At 47.8% G+C, this 21,256-nt stretch overlaps 1 long non-coding RNA gene across 1 annotated transcript; it reads right to left on the bottom strand.

Annotated features, from left to right (window-relative positions):
- Positions 1-5,407: 5,407 nt before the first annotated feature.
- On the bottom strand, positions 5,408-20,659 carry LOC116744233. Its single transcript, XR_004346995.1, has 2 exons — positions 20,599-20,659; positions 5,408-7,313 (listed from the first exon to the last, which is right to left on the bottom strand). It is a non-coding gene; the product is annotated as an uncharacterized LOC116744233 (long non-coding RNA).
- Between the last annotated feature and the right edge of the window lie 597 nt (positions 20,660-21,256).

Raw genomic sequence — 21,256 nt, 5'->3', positions numbered from 1 at the left:
CTTATGTAAATTTTACCTCCATAAAAATAAACAAATCATAGCTGGAAACTTCTTCATGCTGGACCCTGTGTTTCACCCACATGATCTCATTTCATCCTCAGAACAGGCCCAGGAAACAGAGATTTATTTTCCCATTTTACTGATAAGAAAACAGGCTCTGAGAGGTGATACCATTTGCCCAAGGCCTCATAGATCGTGCCCTGCTCATGGCAGAGCAGAGAACTTGCTCACTGCATGGACGCTGCCTCAGAATTGCCCAGAAATTCTTCAGAATTGAGTAAGATGGTTCAGTAGGGTGCTGGGAACAGGCATCCTGACCTGGGTGGTGAGGGATCAACAGGTCTCAGGGATTCCGTGCAGCATTGGGCGCTGGGATACTGAGAACGACAGCGGGGAGCTGTTATGGCGAGGGAGGCCTGAGGTAGAGCACAGGCTATATGAGAATTGTGGGGGGCTGGGGCAGAGGCTGGGGAGATCAAGAACCCGCCCTCAGGGAACCAAACACCTTGGGTGGCAAACTGTCCTTGATCCTTCAGACCAACTCTGCCTTCGCTCTGCAACACTTGTGATGAAAACCTAACTCAGAACAGAGGCAAAAGCAAAGGAAATCATGCCGCGGAGCGGCTGGGCCCGTGAGCCATGGCCGCTGAGCCTGCGCGTGCAGAGCCTGTGCTCCGCGACGGGAGAGGCCACAACGGTGAGAGGCCCGCGTACCGCAAAAAAAAAAAAAAAGAAAAAGAAAATCAAAAGAGCACTGGCTTTGATGTTACAGCCACTGAGTGCCCTGGGTCTTTGAAAGGTGGATCTTCTCTTTCTCCTTCTCGTCTTCCTCCTCCTTCTTGGCTATCAGACCTAAGATTTATTGAGCACCTACTATGTGTCACGCCCTGTCCCAAACACTCAAGCTTGGATCTCAACCCTTTGATGCAGGATGGTAGCCACAGTGGTCGACTTGACATCATCCAAACGCCCCTGCCAACCCCCAGCCCACCCCACCTGACCCCTGCTGTGTTTAATCTAAACCAGGCCTGGCCACCCCATTCCCCATGCTATCTCTAGAATCACGAATAAGCATGGGACCTGATTTCAGCCAATGAGGCACGGAGGGAAGCCTGGGTCTTCTGAGAAAGGTTTCCTTGCTCTAGGACGAGATGGTCGCTCCTCTTCCCCTGGACATCGTCACATCCGGATGTGATGCCAGAAGCTGCCTCAGTCCTTCCTCCTCCAGCCTGAGGATGAAGTTGATCTGGAGATGGCAGAACAGAGAGACGGAGAGAGACAGCACCGAGCCACAGATGACACTAGGCTGGCACCTGCAGTTATGTGAAAGAATAAACTTCCCGATTGTTTAAGCTGGTGTTTGCTCTTACTTGCGGCCAAAAGAATCCTTGCTGACGGATACATAATACAAATGAGAGCTCTGAGGCTTACAGAGGTTAAGCAACTGGGCCAAGATCCCACAGGTGGTGGACTGGGATTCGAGCCCAGCCCATCTGGCCCCAGAGCTCCACCCTTCACCACTGGGAGGTGATACATACCTCTTTGAATTGTTGCCACTGCAAATAAAGCGTCTGGCACAAATGAGGGTAAAGACATCTGCTGCGCAGAAAAGGATAAAAATATCTGCCCCGCAAGAGACACAAAGGGTCCAGTATCAGGCCTACAGCAGAGGGCTGCTCAAGAAACATGAAATCCAAACCCCGTTTCTCAGCCCTGACTCGGTGTCCATTTATTCCCAAAGGCTCAGTGGCCAGACTGCTAACTTAGGTCCCTCCAAGAAGAGCACTGGTCTCCAAACTCTGGCCCCAGCCCTCCTGGGTCTGGCAGCCGTCCTAGACGTACCCTGTGCGTGCCCTAGCCCCACTCCCGTCCTACACATGCTTCAGCGAGCTTGCCATGATCCAGTGCTGTTATCCACACAGCAGCCAGAGGGATCTTGAAAAAATCAGATCAAAGTCACATCACTCCCCTGCCTAAAACCCCCTCACTTCCTTCCACTGGAGATGGAATAAAACCGAAACTCACAAGCATGACCCACCAGGCCATATATGTCCAGCCCCTGCCCTGCTCCCAACCTCAGCTGGTACTAAGCTTCTCCTCTCCACTGTGTTCTCACTGGCCTTTTAGTTCGTCAAATCTGAAATGGTCATTCCTAGCCCAGGGCCTTTGTCCTTGCTGGTCCTTTCGCAGGAACACACTCTTCCCCCAAGGTCTTGCCATCTCATAGTCACCTCATCTCAACGGTCAGGGCTCTGGAGAGACCTTCCCGAGCCCACCCCGTCTCCATCTCTATCATGCCACCCAATTTTATTTCTCTGTGTATCTCATAGGCTGCTCTGATTCAGTTTCTTGTTTGTGTAACTTTATTTCATTAGTCTCCATCATCCCCCTAGACTATAAACTCAGTCAGAGATGGAGAGATGTCAGTTTGATCCACTGCTAAATCCTCAGCACCTAGAAGAGTGCATAGTACACAGCAGGTGCTCAATAAACACTCACGGAAGGAATAAAACTCTGTCTCCACATGCAGTGTTGCTGTCTTAGTAAGAGAAGCGATGCTCCTTGATGGGAGTGTTTATTATACTTGCTCTTATCTTGACATTTCAAGAACCTTGTAGTTGTTAGAATATACTTTCCTCAGATTCACAGTGAAAAGCACAGACTTTGAGTTCTCACCTCAGCTCTGCCAGTTTCTCATGATGTGACCTTGAGCAAGTCCCTTAACCTCTCTCTGTGTGCCTCAGTAGCCCTGACTGTCAAACTGGGATGATTATTCTCAAGGTGCTATAGCTCTGAGCATAGCATCTGGTACACAGAATGCTCAATATAAAGGCACTGACATTGTTTGCTTGTTAGAACGTAAAAGAAAGAAAGAAAAAGAGAGAGAGAGAGAGAGAGGAAAGAAGGAGGGAAGGAAGGAAGGAGGGAAGGAAGGAAGAAAAGGAGGAAGGGAGAAAGGGGAGAAGGAAAAGCTGCCTTTGAATCTTAGCTGCAGGTTCTGTGACAGGCAGCCTGCCTCTGAGCAGACATCAGCCCAAGCCTTTCCTGTGGGTTCCCTGATAGGGTCAGGCTGTGCTGGTGCCCAGAACACAACACTCCCCGCAGGCTTAATCTGGGGAGTGAGTTTTGGGGCACTAGCGGGAGCGGGCAGGAAATCCACCCTCAGTCCCCAAGCTCTTAGCAGTGACAGCCTCTGCTAGGGAAAAGCTTCATGCCAGGATGAGCTGGGTCTTAATAGCTGCTAATTGGTCATAAGGCAAATGGGGGGAAGATATTAACAAGCAATCCATTTGGCTCCAAGTGAAGGGATTATAACCTAGAAGGATTTTATTGGTCTGTCTCTGCTTTGTAAGAGTTTTCATCTCAGGAGTGGCTTGGTCCTAAAATGGTCCACTGTGACCGGGGCTGTATGATAATGGGGGAAAGATCTGAGGATTACAGGACTCAAGCACCTGTAGCCCACCCGTCCCATCTTCCTGTCTTCCTGCTGAGCGTGGGGTCCTCCAAGGCCTAAGTCCACCCCACCCACCCATAGCAACTCAGGCCTCTCTTCTTGCCCACCTCCCCAACCCCTCCAGGAGGCATCGTCCTATCTCTAACAGAGAATCCACCCTCATTTACAGCTAGGGCCTTATCCTGAATATTCAGAAAATGAAACGCTCTCTTTCACCGAGAATTAGCACATCTAGCACGCATGGATTACCAACTTTCTTTTTTTTCTTCCTTTTAAAAATGGTTCTTAGAGCAATATATACTAATTAAAAATTCAACAGAAATATATAAAGTAGAAAATGAAATGAAATACACTCTCCCCCCTATTCTTCCTTCTCAGAAATGACCACCATTAACATTTTGATACAGAGCCCTCCAGATGGATGGATGGATAAATCTTACTTCGATATTAAGTATTTCAGAGATTAATGTAATGAATATCCAAGAACGCACCATCCATCTTAAGAAATAAAACATTACAGAAAAAATTGAAAGCCCTTGTGTCTCTTATATCATTCCCTTCCCCCCTCCCCCAGGTAACCTTTGTCTGGAAATTATTAACATTTTGATACCCCATTACATGTACTTGTAGTCATAAAACAACATATAACATTGTTTTGTTCAGTGCTACCCGTTATAGGAACAGTATCATAGGATACGCAGTCTTCTGCCGCTTGCTTTTTCCCCTTCTGCATTGTTCGCGGATTCTGCATATAGCTACATTGTGACGGTGTTTTATTCTTTTTTAACGCAGTATCATATTAGTTACATTGTGACGCTGTGTTATTCTTTTTTTTAATGCAATATCATATTTTATGGTGTCATTATACCACAATTTATTTATACATTCTCCTGTAGAGAAATACTGGTGTTGTTTCTAATTTTTCCTTTTAGAAACAACGCTGCAGTGAACTTTTTTGCATCCATCTCCTTGTGTACATGGGCATAATTTTCTCCGGTATAGAGCTAGTTGGAATATCTGTGTATATATGAGTATCTTCCTCTTTACTGAATATTCACAAATGGCTCATCAACATGGCTGCCGTAGGGCTTCCCTGGTGGCGCAGTGATTGAGAATCTGCCTGCTAATTCAGGGAATACGGGTTCGAGCCCTGGTCTGGGAGGATCCCACATGCCGCGGAGCAGCTAGGCCCGTGAGCCACAACCCCTGAGCCTGCGCGCGTCTGGAGCCTGTGCTCCGCCACAAGAGAGGCCGCGATAGTGAGAGGCCCGCACACCGCGATGAAGAGCGGCCCCCCACTTGCCACAACTAGAGAAAGCCCTCGCACAGAAACAAAAACCCAACACAGCAAAAATAAATAAATTAATTAATAAACCCCTACCCCCAACATCTTCTAAAAAAAAAAAAAAAAAATGGCTGCCATAATTTGTATTCCTGCCATCGAATGTTAATTAGTAGAATCACTTCAGAGACCAATTTGGCAATAACCTCTGCTGTATGAAAGTTTGTGTTGTTCCACATTCTCCACCGTCAACATGCTGTTGTCAACATCAAACATTTTCTAATTGACTGGGTGTGAACTGATATTTCATGGTTGTATTCATTGCATTTCCATGATTACTAATGAAATTGAGAATCTTTCGTATGTTTACTGACCTTTCCTGTTTCCTCTTCTGTGAGTTGCCTTTTCATACTCTTTTGCCCAATTTCAATGGATAGATAGATAGATGGATGATAGGTAGAGAGAGATTTTAAAACAATTTTCAAAACAGCCCACCATAAAACATTTCCTGACATATAAGAAACATGTATAATCCATATTCTGTGTAATATTCTGAAACATACCTTCTATACTCTTACTACAATTTGTACATCTTACCAGGCTAGTACTTTTTCATGTTATTTTGCAATGGCATAATATGGGAACACTATGATTTATTAATCATTCCCCTATTGACAGACATTTAGATTATTTTTATTTATTTCCAGTATAAATAGTGAATATTTTTGTAGCAATATATTTAGGTATAATCACAGCTGTTTCTATGGAAGATTGTCAATTCCCCGTGAATCATAAGTAGTGATATATAAGAAAGAGGAAATTAGAATTCAATAAAAATTCAATGAAATAAATTCAACCTTAAATCTCTTCTAAACTTAAATCCTCCTCTTAAAAAAAAAAAAGTTTAACAATTCAAAAAGTAACCTGTGAGTAACTACTTTGGAAATGTTTGGCAAAATCTACCAAAGTAAATGGGCACCTGGCTATGACTCAGCAATTCTATTCCTGGGTATCCACCCAACAAAAATAAGTTAATATATCCATGAAAAGACATGTATGAGGAGGTACACAGCAACTTCCTTCGTAAGTAACTTAAAATTGGATATGGCCCAAGTGTGTATTACCAATGGATATGTACGATAACACGGATGGATCTGAAGACATCATCGTGAACTGAAAAGGCCAGACACAAAAGAGTATATACTCTATCACCTCGTTTATATGAATTTCAGGAACAGGTAAAACTAATCTATGGTATTAGAAATCAGGATAATGTTTATTTCTAGGGGTGAGAGTGTTGACAGGAGAGAGGCACAATGGAGCCCTCAGAGGTATCAGAAGTGTTCTCTATCTTGATCTGTCATGAATATATTTGTAAAAATTCATTGAGTTTCACCTTTAAGAGGTGTATACTTCAGGATGCACCTAGGGAGTATTGTGCTTAGTGAAATAAGTCAGAGAAAGACAAATACCCTGTTATCACTCATACGTGGAATCTAAAAAAGAAAACACATGAAAGAAAACAAATGAAACAAAAGAAAACAGAAGCAGACTCACAGATGCAGAGAACAGACTAGTGGTCACCCGTAAGGAGAGGGACAGGAGCAGGGGCAAGAAAGGGGTAGAGGATTAAGAGATACAAACTACTATGTATAAAATAAATAAGCAATAAGGATATATTGTACAGCAAAGGGAAATACAGTCATTAGTTAGTAATAACTTTAAATGGAGTATTATCTGTAAAAATACTGACTCACTATATTGTACACCTGAAACTAATGTAATATAGTAAACCCGCTAGCCTTCGATTAAAAATTAATTAATTTCAAAGAACACTATAATAGATGTCATTGCAGCTAAAAGAGAGAGAGAGAGAGAGATGTATACTTCAGATTTGTTATGCTACAATAACTTTCTTTTTCCCTTAAGGAAACAACCTTGTTATTTTAACTTACGGTTTGTTTGGGTTCAGCCTCAGGGCAAGGAAGGAAACTGAGTTTATTGAGAACCTGCTAACCAATATACTAAGGATTTTTATAAGTGTTTATAATTTTTCATTATGATTTTTAAAACTACCCCCATGACACAGGTATGACTGTCCCTTTGTCTACAGATGAGGGAACTGAGGCATGAAAAATGTAGGTAACGTGTCCAAGGTCGTGGAGCCATTTCAGCTTGACTGATAACCGTTTGAATTGAAACTATAATAGCTGACTCTACGTGAGGCATTGTTCTAAATGCTTTCCATGTGTCACCTCATGTTATCTGCCGTGTGATTCTATGGGACTAGCACAATTATGCATCCCCATTTTACAGGCGGAGAAGTTGCAGCACAGTAAGTCACTTCCCTGAGTTTGCACAGCCAGTAACTGAAGGAACCACGATCTTCTCATTGCTGTATGACACGAGCCCCAGTTCCGAGTTTTCTAGCTCCGAAGCAGCGAGTGGAATTTGTCTCTTGCTGCACGACGCTGGGGATGCTCTCGCTTCAGTGATGTTGGCAGCTGTTTGCTTTGTTTCAAGATCTTCTGAAGGAAGCCTGTGTTATGTATTGACTTCTTTTTCACACTCACTCATCTGTTTAGAGAGTTGGAAAACAGACCCATTAAGCGTCAAAGCCCAAAGTTTCCCAGATAAATTAGCAGGCAGTTCTCCCCAAGGCAAAGGGGAGCAGGCGGGGGAGGGAGAGGCAGAAGTCCCACTGTTTGCCTCTGCCCAGAGCCAGGCCTCACCATCCCAGACCCCAGCAACCCCAGCACAGATGATAAACCAGCAGCAAGAGGCTTGTGGCCACGCGTTTGTTGCAGAATTGGCTCCTACCTTGGGACTACAATTTAATGGGAAATACAGCTTGATGGAGGTAAACTTTGGGGGGTTACGAAAAAGCGGTGATTTAAGTCAGCAGGACCAGTTAGCCATACTGGACAGAGGGTGAGTGGCAGAAACGGCTGTCTCACATGAGGGAGGAAAGAAGATGTCAAGAGGGGTGTCAGGAAAGGAGGGAAGATGCCTGACCCACCAACCAGTTTACTGTCCAACGAGCGATCCCATTACATAGCCCATCCTCCTTGGTGCTGCAATTTCCCAGCCACAGGGGTTCCATCTCAGGCCACAATCATCAGTGCCAGCTGATAAGTCATTTCCACAGAGGGAGGAAGAAACCCCCATCACTGTACATCCCCAGCCCTCAGACTCACTCATCAGAGTGAACCACAGATATGTGTCCCTTTCCCTGTCTCGGTAGGGTAGGTAGTTTCGCACGGGGTCCTTGGATGGAAGAAATCAGGCTGGGAGGAGAAGGAAGCAGAGCTCCAGGGCAGCCACGGGGATTCTGGGCTCACTAACAACAGCAATAATAAAATGCTCCGCCAGCACATACTTAGAGCCTACTGTGTACCAGGCCCTTTACATACGTCACCTCTAATGCTCTCCATGACCCTACACGGGGAATATGTCAGCCCCATTTTACAGAAGGGAGACCTGAGGCTCAAAGGAGATTAAGAAATCATTTGCCCCAAATTTTGGCCTGGCTAATTCCTAAGTTCCTCATTGTTAAGCCCACAGCATCCCTCTAAAGAGGAGGAAGGAAGAAAGGAAAGAGGAGATAGGGAGAGCAAATACATTGGCATAATGCTTTGTAGGTAGTAAGTGCTCATTGAGTATTGGCTTTATGTGCCCATTAGAACTGAGATTACTCCTAATCGTTTCCCCTGGAGAGGGGCCATTCTGAGCTCACCATTGTCTGGGGTCTCTCCTAGCCTGCACCAGTGACATTTCCAGGAGAAACAGTAGCTTTAAAGGAACACACAGGCCCTGAGGCTTCCCTGACGAAGGTCCAGTGTGGGAGAAGGCAGGGCGCCTAGAGGCCATTGCCAAAGCGGTGCAGGGCTGGGGAGCTTGAGTTTGGATCCAGCTTTGGGCTAAAGGCTGCTGAGGCCGAGGCTGCTGAAACGTGCAGGAAATGAGTTCTGCAGGTGGGTCAGCCCTGCTGGAGAAGGTGAGAAGTTTCCCCTGACTGGGAAGGGATTCATAAGGCCTGGAAGGCTTCTGCGTGTCCAGAATGGGCCCTGAGGACTCAGGTGCTGGAGATTTAAGGAAAGCCAGGCTCATGGACCGCCTCCGTGTAGACACACCCATTCAAAGTCCCTTCAGGAGCAGGAGTGATTTTCAGTGATTATACGGGAAGAGGGTCAACCACAACTTCAGCCCAGCCCAGCCCCAGAGGCAGGATTAGGCCCGCTTTGGATGGTGAGGCCAGGAGTCCTAGGGAAAGACTTTGCTCTAGTCCCCAAAGGCCAGCAGCCCAGAGGCCAGCACAATACCAGATTATTCCCTGGAGGTGAAAACAGGCTGTTCGATTCCTACAGTGTGAAGAAGGAAGCCCGTTGGGGGGCATCATATACTCTTAGTAGATGAAAGGAAACTCGGGCATCCCAAAACAGAGCTGGCAGGAAACATGGCTTCTGAACACAGAATCATTAATATGCATCATTTCCAAGTGATTACCTACAGCAAGGTCATCGATAGCCACAGAGCTACACCTATCTGGTCACTGGGGTAATTTTCAGTTCTGACCAGCTGGAGTCTGTACCCTGATTATACTAACTGTGCAAGCTTGGGCAAGACATCTGGTCTCACCGAGCCTCCTCATCTTCTCCCATAAACTGCCCTTATTTCCACTCCTCTCAGCAACTTGTAATGTTCACTTAGCTGCCTGAGCAAAACTCCTGGGCAAAATGGCGCAAGTGTCTCACTTTCCCTGTACCCATGCTTTGGGCCCAACAAGAGGTGGAGTCCATATCCCCACGCCTTGCATCAGGGCTGCCTTGGGACTGGTTTTGGTCAATGGCACATGGCTATGTGACCGTGGTCCATTCGTTTCATGTTTCCAATCACTCTCGGCACCTCTGCTCTTCCAAGCCCAGGCTAGCCTCTTGGAGCATGAAACATGAAGCAGCACTGAGTCCACCTGACACCTCAGACTTGTGAAAGAACCCATCCTGGACAGCAAAGCCACCTGCAGGCCCACAGCTAAACACAGACCAGTGAGTGAGTCCCCCAGTGAGCTCAGAGCAGCAGAACTACCCCGTCAACCCGGAGACCCCATGAGCATACACACAAAGACGTTTCTTGGTCTATGTGGCTGGGTTTTTGGTGGTTGTTATGCAGCATCACTGGGGTCATAGATAACAGATACACTCCTCCGTATCCAATCAATCACCAAATCAATGCCCAGTTTTAAGAGGATGACATTGGAACCACGCCTCCTGATTCCAACCCCTATCTAGCTGTGCAAACTTGGGCAAGTTATTTAACTTCTTGGTGCCTCAGTTTCCATATCAAAAAAATGGTGTTGATGATGGAAGGACCTACCTCATAAAGTGGTCGTGATGATTAAATGAGTAAATAGTGTAAAATGCTTAGAACAGTCCCCGGCGCATAGTTAATGCTATATAAACATTTGCTCGGAATAGTATGTTGTCTGCTAAATACGTGATGAATCCATTTTTCTCTATCCTCCACTGATGTCATCCTAATCCAAGACATTTACTGGCTGCTTTTCTGCCCCCATCCTACTCCTGTTAATCCACTCTCTAGAAGGAAGCCAGAGAAATCTTCCCAAAGTGGAGACCCAGTTATGTCATACTTGGATTAACACGCTCCAGTGCTGTCCCTTTGTCCTTGGGGTAGTTTGAACTCCCCAGATGACTACAGGGGCTGCATGGACCCACCGCTGTTTAATTCTCTGGCTTCCTCTTCCCCGGTTCCCCACGCTTGTCATCAGTAATAATAAGAGTAACGGGAGCCGTACTGAGCACTTCCTCTGTGCCAGGCCTGATCCTAAGCACGGTGTTACATTCTATCACTGGATGCTCAGGATTGTGACCACATTGTGTGATAGATATTGTAACCCCTATTTTACAGATCAGGAAACTGAGGCTTGACTTGGCCAGAATCACCCAGCCAGCAGCAGAGAAATTTAAAAAGCCCGCCCCTGCTTTCCCGGCTTTAGGAGCCAGGCTGCTCTGAGAGGATACTTTCTAAGAGTTAGAAACCCTTGAGGAGGCAAAGCTCCTTTCTGCTCTGCCCTTGGCTTTGAGCCCAGGCTCCACTTGGGTCTCACTCCAGGAGGCATATGAGGGTGAGGAAACATCCTTGTCATCCGTCATGGTCACGGATTTTCATTCCGGAAAGTGCAAGGAAGCTGGCAGAGAGTGAGGAATTGCAAAGGGCAGCAGCAGCCTGGCTGGAATGGCAGTGCCTTGCTGACCCCCAGCATCTCAGCCGAGCACCAAGCTGGCCTGCGACTTATTTTCCCATGCACCTTGCAGCCTGATTCGTAATAGGCATTCAGCGCCACAGGTCACGTAATTAAAACAATGCTTACAGAGAGCTGACTGTGTGCCAGGCAAATTCCTGAAGCATATTACATATATGGGCAACTTGATACTGACAATAGGCCCGGGAGGTGGGTACTGTCACTGTCTCTATTTTATAGATGAGAAACTGAGGGTCAGAAATGATAGAACATTTCCTTGGGCTCAGATTCAGACCCGGGAAGTCTGGCTCTAGAATCTGTGCTCTTCACCAGTGCACCACACTACTGTCTGGAGTGAGTCCAAAACAAGTTCTTCCCAAAGGGCTCCACTGAGAAGCCCATGGGGGTGGGGGTGGGAGGGGGTCCCAAGGAGCAAGAAAGCACCTGGGCTTTGAGAAGAGCCATACAGAGAGGATCAGAAGCCCAGAGGCTTCAGTGGGGCACAGAGATTATTACTGTCACCAGGACCTACTGCTCTTCTACTTCGGGTCACGGGAAGAATGGTAATCCCTTGCCTCTAGGCCTAGTCATGGCCAATGAGATGTGAGCAAGCTCAACTCTGCAGCCATCACTTCCCCTGACGTGAAGAACTCTGGAAGCTTCGTGTGGAGATGCCACTGGCATCAGTTGAGTCCCTCAGTGACAAACCACATGGAGTAGAGTCCCCCTCCTCCCCAGCCCCAGTTTCCACACCAAGCCACGTCAGACATGAAGTGTGAGTGAGTAATAAACCTTTGCTTGAGGACAATGACGTGCGACATTGGGGGCTATTTGTTACTACATCATAACCTAGCCTCTGCTGACTGGTACAAGCGGGACAGTCATGTAAGAAAGAAGGCAATTTCAGCTCTCTCCTACTCTGACAAACTTCAGGGGTTACATGTGGCAGGGAGGGAGGAGAAGGGGGAGGATTCTCGGAAACTGCCAGGTCTTGTTACTTATATTTCACTGGGAATAGTGTGTTCTTTCTGCAGATGAGCAGACAGATCTTTCCAATCTGACCGGAACATGATCCAAATGTTAAAATTAGAGACAAAACTTAGCAGCAGAGAAAAACATCAAAACATGATCCTTTGCTTCTGTGGTAACTCCCCAGGGAGAGGGAGGGGAAAGATGGCAGCAACGTTTGGTTCAAATGTGCCGCTGATTTGGCAGAACCAGGATAAACATCTGCCTTCCACTCCACCACCCACCTGTGCTGCTCTGAACCTCTGTCTGACCAAAATCTGGTCTCCTTTGCCCACCAAGTCTGCTTCACAAATACATTTCAGGTTATTCCTTCCAAAACTTAATCAAGTCCCAGAGATCTGCTGATATCACAGGCTGGAGACACTAATATTTTGACGCTTAGTTCAATCTCCTTAGTGGAGAGAGGGGGCCCTAAGTCTTCTCTCCACACCACCTAGTCTCCCAAGGGTTCCCCAGCACCCTTCCTCAAGCCAGGTTAGATCTCCCGAGCCCCTGCTTCCCAGCCACAGTCAGGGGCCCTGAACACTGATACCAAAGAGAGGGTCCACGTTGTACAACCACCCAGACATGAGAGATAAGACCTAGAGGCTTGTGGAAGCTGAAGGAGATTTGTATTGGGGTTGAATTCAGGTTTGATGTGAGATTCTGGCAGGTGCTGGGCCATCAACCCTTTAATAATTTGGTCCCAACTAGCTGAGCATCCATGGAACCACCAACTGCTTCTGAAAGCTGCCAATTCAGAGGGAGGGAGAGGCAGAGCTCTCCTGAAAAGGGTCATCTCTGGAAAGTCATTGCACAGGCAGAGACACGGGGTGCCTCACCATTTACTCCATCTCTCTTCCCAGTTCTTCTTAGCTTCTGGGGACGGTGGAAAGTGAAGGCAGTCCAAGGCAAAGAATCAAGGGAATCAGGAGGTGGGCGGGCAGGAGGGGATGCAGAGGAACCTCTGCTCTACTGCAGGCTTTGGATGCAGTGCTACCCTCCAGGCTGCAGGTGTCCACCTGAAAATTGGACTCAGGCACTGATGCCCCAACTTCAGGCATTCCTGCTCCAGATTCATGATTTTGCCCTTTCCATGCACTGGTATTTACCTACTCTGGCTTAGTTAAGTGTATTTCAAAAGGAAAGTGAATCAAGTGGATATTTGGAAATGGAAAGCCAGTATTCTCTGTCCTCAATAAAAGGCAACCTTAAGAGTAAATACGACATTTTAAACTAATACTATTCAAGTCTGCTTCAATGCTCTTACCTACCCACAACCTCTGTGCCTGAAGCCTGCTCTGCTTTGTTTTTTGTGTTTTTATGTGGGGAAGACACACACAATATAACATTTACCATTTTCACCATTTTTATGTGTCCAATTAGTTCAGCGGCATTGTGTCTATTGTTGTGCACCTATTACCAGCCTTCATTTCTAGAACTTCTTTCATCTTCCAAACTGAAATCCATATCCAATAAATAGTAGCTCCCCATCCCCCCTCCTCCCAGCCCTATTTTCTGTCTTTATAATCTGTCTTTGTTTAAAGGGAGATTTAAAAGAGTGGGAGAAGTGTTAAGGGGATATTAGCACCAAACTGAGGCTCTCTTTTTACTTAATTACAATTGAAAGAGGATTGAAAAGCAACGCAGTCCATGCTATGAAATTCTATGTCACAATGTCGCCCAGTGCCTCTCCTTGCAGGACCTAAACCCTTGGTATTCATCCCACAGTTGCAAACACTGCATCAGTGGTCCCTGGGTTTCTCTTCTAGATCAGTGGTCTCCTGACAAGCACACAATAAAATTCAGAATCTAAGTCACCAGCGGGCAAAGGGAGGAGAACCACACCTCTAAAGGAACCATGATTTCATTTACTGCTCCCAACTATGCTGAGAAAAATTATTCCCATTTTCCCAAAGAGGAAACTATAGCTCGTCCAGGCAGTAACTTACCCAAAGTGACACAAGTAGCCCATGCCAGGGCTTTTTGATCCAACGATAAGCCTCTGTCCTTCCCACCCCATCATACTGATCTCCATGGGCAAGTTCAGCAGAAATCAAGCCAGAGATTGTGAACAGTGACAGGGACCATCAGTAGAGGGGCTGCTGGGGCTGCTCTGTAAACACAGTCCTCACTCAGTAAGACTCGTAAGCAGTTCAACATCAATCAGAATGGTGCGTGCCAGGGTAAGGCTCTACCTGGTGCACAAGTAGTGCTGTCACTCTCTGGCCATGGGGCCACCAAGCTGGCCCTTTAATGCATGCGCACAGGAGAGACTGGCCGCCAGAGGATGGGGGTGCGGGGAGGTGTGTACCCTGCCCGCCCTGCTCCTTCCTGGTCCTTCACACCTGCAAACAGCTGTGCATACTCACTCAGCATTTGGGGCTTTCTGTCCTGCAGGATTCTGATGCAGATGGATTTGACACAAGCACAGAGCAGCTCCCTCCCAGCTGAGCTCCCCTGTTTGCAGACTGTTTCCTGCATCCTCCCTGGACTGCTTACCTTTCATCTTTTGTGTTTGTTTAAATAACAGTCAGGTAGAGACCTCAGTTCAATATCTTCCGAGAGGCCAGGATTGGAAGTGTTTCCCTTCGCTGCGCCCCACCCCCGACAGCAGGTTCTGTGTTTGCAGTGGCTTCCAGGTCAGTTCTTTGGCCGGTCTCCACTGCTTCACAAGTCTGGGATGGATCCATATGAATAAAGCTTGCACATTAATAGGACTCTCATGCATTTCCAGGCTGAGGGATGCAGCCAGGTTCCCGGCCTGACCCTTCAGCAGCCTGTAGCCACGTTATTACCAATGCCCTTCCCCTCCCCAGCGTGGGATCGCTTGTATGCACTGGCCCCAGAGACCTCACACACACACAAACATCTCAAAAGAGTTGATCTCATTCTTATTTTGAAAAATCGACCATTGCCTTCTATTCATCTTTTTGAAGGAGAGCTTTCCTTACTATCATGAAGCTGATTTTATAAAAATGAGTCTAAGATCTATATTTTGCCCAAAATGAGCTCACTGCCAGATATCGAGAGAAGTGTTCTCTACCAAGAAGTCAGGAGATGAAGGGGTGGATGAACGTAGCCCCCAGGAGAGGGAAACAGGAGTCAGGCTCCCGTCTGAAGGCCTGGTGTGCCTGGTATAGATGGGGCATGGGACTATCTGTCTGCAGGTGTCTAGATACAGGGAGAAGCCTCCTTCACTGCACTCCGGGGCCGCAGTGGCCACATAACTATGCCCTGGAGGTTATGAGCAGGGACCCTGGAGAAAAACAGGCCTGAGTCCAACCACAGTACCCCCTCTTGGGCCTCTCTGAGCCTCAGTTTCCCCAACCTTCCTGCAAAGTCCTTAGCCTAATTCTGGACACAAAGTAATCATGGGATACGATGGCAGACATGATCAGATGTCTTCCTCCCACCACCCACCCTGCCCTCTCTTGCTAGCCGAGAGATCTGACTTTGCTCAGGGTGGCCCTGGGCCCAGCACTCCACCGATCACGGCAGGCTGGCTGCTAGAGCATTGCACTCCAGCGTACCTTGCGGCCAGAGGTGGTCACGTGACTTCAGTCTGACCAAAGGCCAGAAGGGGACGTGTGCCGCCCGCTGTCTGGAAAGCTCTTCCTGCTTCAGCCCCTTCCCTTCCTCGACCTTTAATCTGGTGGCCATTTTGTGAGCATTTTGTGAAAGGGCCTTAAGAGTGAAAGGCCAGCGTGCCGAGAACAGCAGAAGGGAAGATAAAAAGGGCCCGGGTCCTCTATGATGTGGTTGGGCTCCTGGCCCAAACTGGAGCTGCCCTCCTCCAGACCTCTCACGGTGGAATACGATTAAATGGGCACATTGCTTCAGCCTGTTGCTCGGGTCTTGTACTTGGCCCGGCTATTTGCAGCCTAAAGCATTTTCACCCATTGTTCCCAGACTTACCCATATTTACCTTCCTGCCTGGGGACCGGGGAAGAACCCTAGCAAAATGGACTTCCAAAGGAAGATAGATACGCTACACTTTTAAGATAATTATTTTCATGACTCAGTAGTTTCAGTGGTTCTAAGATATCAGCCTTCAAAACCTAGAGTAGGGCTTCCCTGCTGGCGCAGTGGTTGAGAGTCCGCCTGCCAATGCAGGGAACGCAGGTTTGTGTCCCGGTCTGGGAAGATCCCACATGCCGCGGAGTGGCTGGGCCCGTGAGCCGTGGCCGCTGAGCCTGCGCGTCCGGAGCCTGTGCTCCGCAACGGGAGAGGCCACAACAATGAGAGGCCTGCGTACCGCAAAAAAAAAAAACCCTAGAGTAATCCCCAGCCTGGGCTGTGACAACCGAGCAGAGGTGGACAAGCTCTGGGCGTCTGTGTGGGAAGCTGGCCTCCTACCCACCACAATCTGCTCCAGATGCCTCTGGACCCGTGAGCTGGGGCAAGCCCCTTACCCCTCCCTCTATATGTCTCTGTTTCCTTGACTGTAAAAATGGGACTCATGACACCTATTTCACAAAATTGCTGACAAGACCCTTCTCCAGATAGGGCCCTTCTAAAGCAGAAATCAGCTCCCTGCCTACACCCCTGGATCCAAAGGCCCTCCTCATGTAGCACCTGCCGACTTCCTCAGCCTTATCCCTTGCCACTCACACGTACCACTCTAAAGCCCAGCCACATTGAACTCTCGCAGCTGCTGGGACACACCATGCTCTCTCCTCCATGCCTTGACAAACACTGTCCCCCCTGCCTGGAAATGCTCATTCCCCTGCCCATCACCTGGCTGGTCCCTGCTCCACTTAAACCCCAGCTTAAAAGTCACTTGCTCCTGGGAGCTTTCCTTGCTCATACGCGCGCGCACACACACACACACACACACACACACACACACACCTTTCTTTTTGCGGTACGCGGGCCTCTCACTGTTGCGGCCTCCCCCGTTGCAGAGCACAGGCTCTGGACGCGCAGGCTCAGTGGCCACGGCTCACGGGCCCAGCCGCTCCGCGGCATGTGGGATCTTCCCGGACCAGGGCACGAACCCGTGTCCCCTGCATCGGCAGGCGGACTCTCAACCACTGCGCCACCAGGGAAGCCCATACACACCTTTTTTAAGGAACTCTGCTATCCATTATCTACTCGACAGCTGCCTTCCCCATGGCCTGTGTGATGTCTAGGGGCAGAGATCAGATCCCCAGGCTCACCACTGTACCTCTAGCATCTAGCAGAGGCCTGATACACAGTAGGCACTTCATAAATAAGTTTATAAAAGGAATGAGCTCTCACAGGAAGTAATACATGTAAAGAATTAAGCACAGTCCCAGGCACTTGACAGGCACGCAGTAAGTTCCCATCTACTATGAGCACCCCAGCGGTGGTAAAGCACCCCTCCCATGAAGCAATCCTTCTTGGGTCTGAATTCCAGCTGAGTGACTTATGAACTGCGTGACCCTGGGTTAGTCACTTAACCTCTCTGAGCCTCAGTTTCCTCATCTGTCAATGAGAATCCTAGGAATCACAACCTCATAGAATTCTTGTGACAATTAAATACACTGATAAAAATAAAGTAGCAGTACAGAGTGAGTGCTAGCTATGATGATGATGATCACAATTGCTATTATGCCAGAGCTATCCAAATGAGGCTAGAGCAGGCCAGCCCCCCGGGGAGCCCCTCGCCCGGGTCTCCGCCATCATCCAGATTCTGCCGCCTCCATGGCTGCCCGCTCCGCCCCCAGTCAGGAAGGCCCACCTACCCAACCCAAGCCTTGCCCTCCGCCTGCCCCCAGGCTTCCTGCCCGTCCACCAGCGCTCACAGACGCACCCGCCTGATTGATAAAGTTCCTATCTGGTCATTTACGACCTGGCTGCTGAAGAGGCAGCTCCTGCCAGCTCGCAAAGCAATTAATCTGCAAACAAGCTGGGCAACAGCAGGCCTGGGCATTGCAGTCTCGGGCCGTGGCCGCTCCAGAGAGCAGATAAGGCTGTGGTCGGCTATTTATTGTACATTTTAATTAAGTGCTTGTTAACGACAGTTATTTTAACAGTCATAAAATTACTGTTGTAATACATTTTGTTGGAGGGAGAATGGAGGGGCCGCAGGACTTTATGAAAGCAACCACAGATTGCCTTCACTTTAAATCAAAGAATAAATTCTGAAGAGGAGGGACGGTACCATGGTCCAGGCCGAGACGCTAATGGTTATTTAATGCCCTCATCACTGTTTGTAAGTCCCGAGCATACGGTGCGGACACAACAGCCTCCAAACCCTCTTTAACACTTATTTGAGATGACAGGAAAAATGAAACCATTTGTGCTTTCAATGGAAAAGCAATCATTGGTACATTATATTCGCCTTGCCCTATCATGCTAATGCATGGTAAAAATGTCACCAAATGTATTTAAGGGCCTGATGGACTGTTACCATTGGATCCCTGGTACTGGACTGATTAATAAAAATCTTCAATTTGTATGTAAATGCAGCGAGGCCTCATATCATCCACATACCTGCACCCAGAGAAAATAATAAACTGAAGTTTAATGCAGCAATTATCAGCATTTATGGAACTCTTAAAGCAGTGGCGGCCCTCAGAAGCAGGTGTGGAGGGAGATGGCTGGGGATGGGCGAAGATGCTCCTTCTGGGATGCCTGGGCTTCTCCCAGGGGCCAGCGTTGGCTAAGCTGGTCATGTCACACCATGGCACCGGGCTCCGATCTGAGGGGTGAGCCAGGTGGAGGCTGAATTGTGGCTGCTGGCAAGGAGATGTGCCCGGAAGTGGCTTCTGTCCCACTAATCTCCCCATCTCAGGACATGTGTCTGTGACTTTCCCTACTTTGATTCGTAAGAACCCTAGGGAGTGTCAGACCACCTGCTGGGCTGAGCCAAGTGTGGGGATAAGAAAGAGATGCACCACATATTTGCAGGAACTTGATACCAGGGGACAAATGGCAACAGTGACAAGAACAGCCACTTACTACCTTGTCCTATATCAGGCAGGGAGCTACGTACTTTACATAGTATCTTTTTTTTTTTTTTTTTTTTTGCAGTACGCGGGCCTCTCACTGTTGCGGCCTCTCCCGTTGCGGAGCACAGGCTGCGGACGCGCAGGCTCAGCGGCCATGGCTCGCGGGCCAAGCCGCTCCACGGCATGTGGGATCTTCCCGGAACGGGGCACGAACACGTGTCCCCTGCATCAGCAGGCGGACTCTCAACCACTGCGCCCAGGGAAGCCCACATAGTATCTTTATTCCCATAATGTCTGTGCCAGAGACTGGCTCACTGGTCATCACACCCACTTCCTCTTCCTCCTGGACACACAGATAAACTTCATTTCTCAGACTCCCTTGCAGGTAAGTGTAGTCATGTGCATTAGTTCAGGTTGGCTGAGTAGACACCTTGTGAGCAGATTAAACATGCAAGGGTTTCACTGGGGGAGGGAGAAGAAGGAAGCAGAGAGAGCTTTCAGGCCACATGAGGGTCTGACGCCTGTGGGAATAAAGTTAGGAAAACGGAGGATCTCGTAGGACAAGTCTCAGACTGCATCACACCTCCAAGAAAGTTTCTGCCAGGTCAAAGGGAGGTCTTCAAGCTCGAGTTGCCCACTGGAGGAGTCCCTGATCTTACCAGAATGGGCCTAGCTGAAGACTTCTGCCATGATTAGTCTTTGGCTGGGAACAGCCCAGGAGAAACATGGGCTCCCTCCACCGGGATGTGATGGTAAATCCGGAAAGACAGCAGCTGGGGCCGCCTACATTCCCCACATCAGGAGCCCTGAAAGGTGCAGCTTCATGGCTGCCACACCACGTGGCTGAGTTCCAGCCAATGGAATGTGGGCAGGACTGATGTGTATAAACCCTCCCACGGGTGATCCTCCATGCTTACTTCTCCTCGTGCACGTGATACACACAAGTACGGGAACCTTGGAGCCATGTGTTAAAGAACCAAAGATGGAAGAAACCTGCCTCATCCCTTGCAGAAGAGCTACCCACCAATCAGAAACACCCATTTAAGATGCTACTTGATTGAGAAATAATCTTCCATGTGTTAAGCCACTGAGATTAATGATTCCTATTACAGCAGTTAGGTTAAGTATGAACCAAAGGAATATCACATTCTCATAAAGCAAATATTCTGATCTCCAGTTTTCAGGTGAGAAAAGCCAATCTAGAGAGGTAAGTGACTTACCCAAACTTATACACTCTGGATGTGGCAGAGCTGGGATTTGAATCCAGGTCTATCTGATTCTAGACACTATTTCCCCTCAGGATTGGCTGGGAACACATAGACCAGGAATATGAAAATATTTGAGGCACCCATGTGCCTTCCAGACATTAAAATGCTCCATTCCCCACTCTCCAGGGTCCCCCTGAAAAAGGAAAGAGAATGAGCCCCTAAAGGAGCTTTGGCAGGGTGGGAGTCTGTGAACTTGAGAGCAAGGAAAGGGTGGCAGGTATGTGTTTGGGGCGTCTCCCACTGTCTCCCCACTTGCTCCTCTGTCTTCAGGGCTCATGACAGCCAGTGACAGAAAACCTCATGAGCATAAATCAGTATAATTATTTTGGAGCACAATTGGACAATATCTACCGTCATTTTAAATATAGGTTCTCTTTAAGCCAGCAAGTCCATTTCTAAGAACTTACCCCATAAGAATGCTGGCACCAGGGCTTCCCTGGTGGTGCAGTGGTTGAGAGTCCGCCTGCTGATGTAGGGGACACGGGTTTGTGCCCTGGTCTGGGAAGATCCCACATGCCGCGAAGCGGCTGGGCCCGTGAGCCATGGCCGCTGAGCCTGCACGTCCGGAGCCTGTGCTCCGCAACGGGAGAGGCCACAGCAGTGAGAGGCCCGCGTACTGCAAAAAAAAAAAAAAAAAAGAATGCTAGCACCAGGGTGCAAATAATGTTTGCACACAGACTTACTGCACGTTATTTTATAGTATCAAACTTCTAACTATAACCCAAGGGTTCATAAATAGGATCTTAGTTATATAAAGTTTTATATATTCTCTTATTGATATATGAAGCAGCTACTAAAAAGAATGGGATAGAACTATAAGGACTGCCCCGGGAAAATATATATTAAATGGGAAAAAGTTACAGAACGTTATTATAATATGATTCCATTTTTTATAATAAAAATTGTTATCTTTGTTAAAACATGGGAAAGAGTATGGAGAAATGTTCACCAAACTGTTAGGAAGAGTTCCAGCTGAAGGGGCAGGAATCTGATATCCAAAAGAACTATCATTTCCTATGCTATACATTTTTGTGATGTCGTGATTGTTTATGACAAGCAAGGATT

Source organism: Phocoena sinus, chromosome 19 (genome assembly GCF_008692025.1).
Source record: "Phocoena sinus isolate mPhoSin1 chromosome 19, mPhoSin1.pri, whole genome shotgun sequence".
In the NCBI taxonomy this organism is placed as follows: Eukaryota; Metazoa; Chordata; class Mammalia; order Artiodactyla; family Phocoenidae; genus Phocoena; species Phocoena sinus.
The sequence above is the reverse complement of the archived record's forward strand: the minus strand, read 5'-3'. Positions and strand labels throughout refer to the sequence as shown.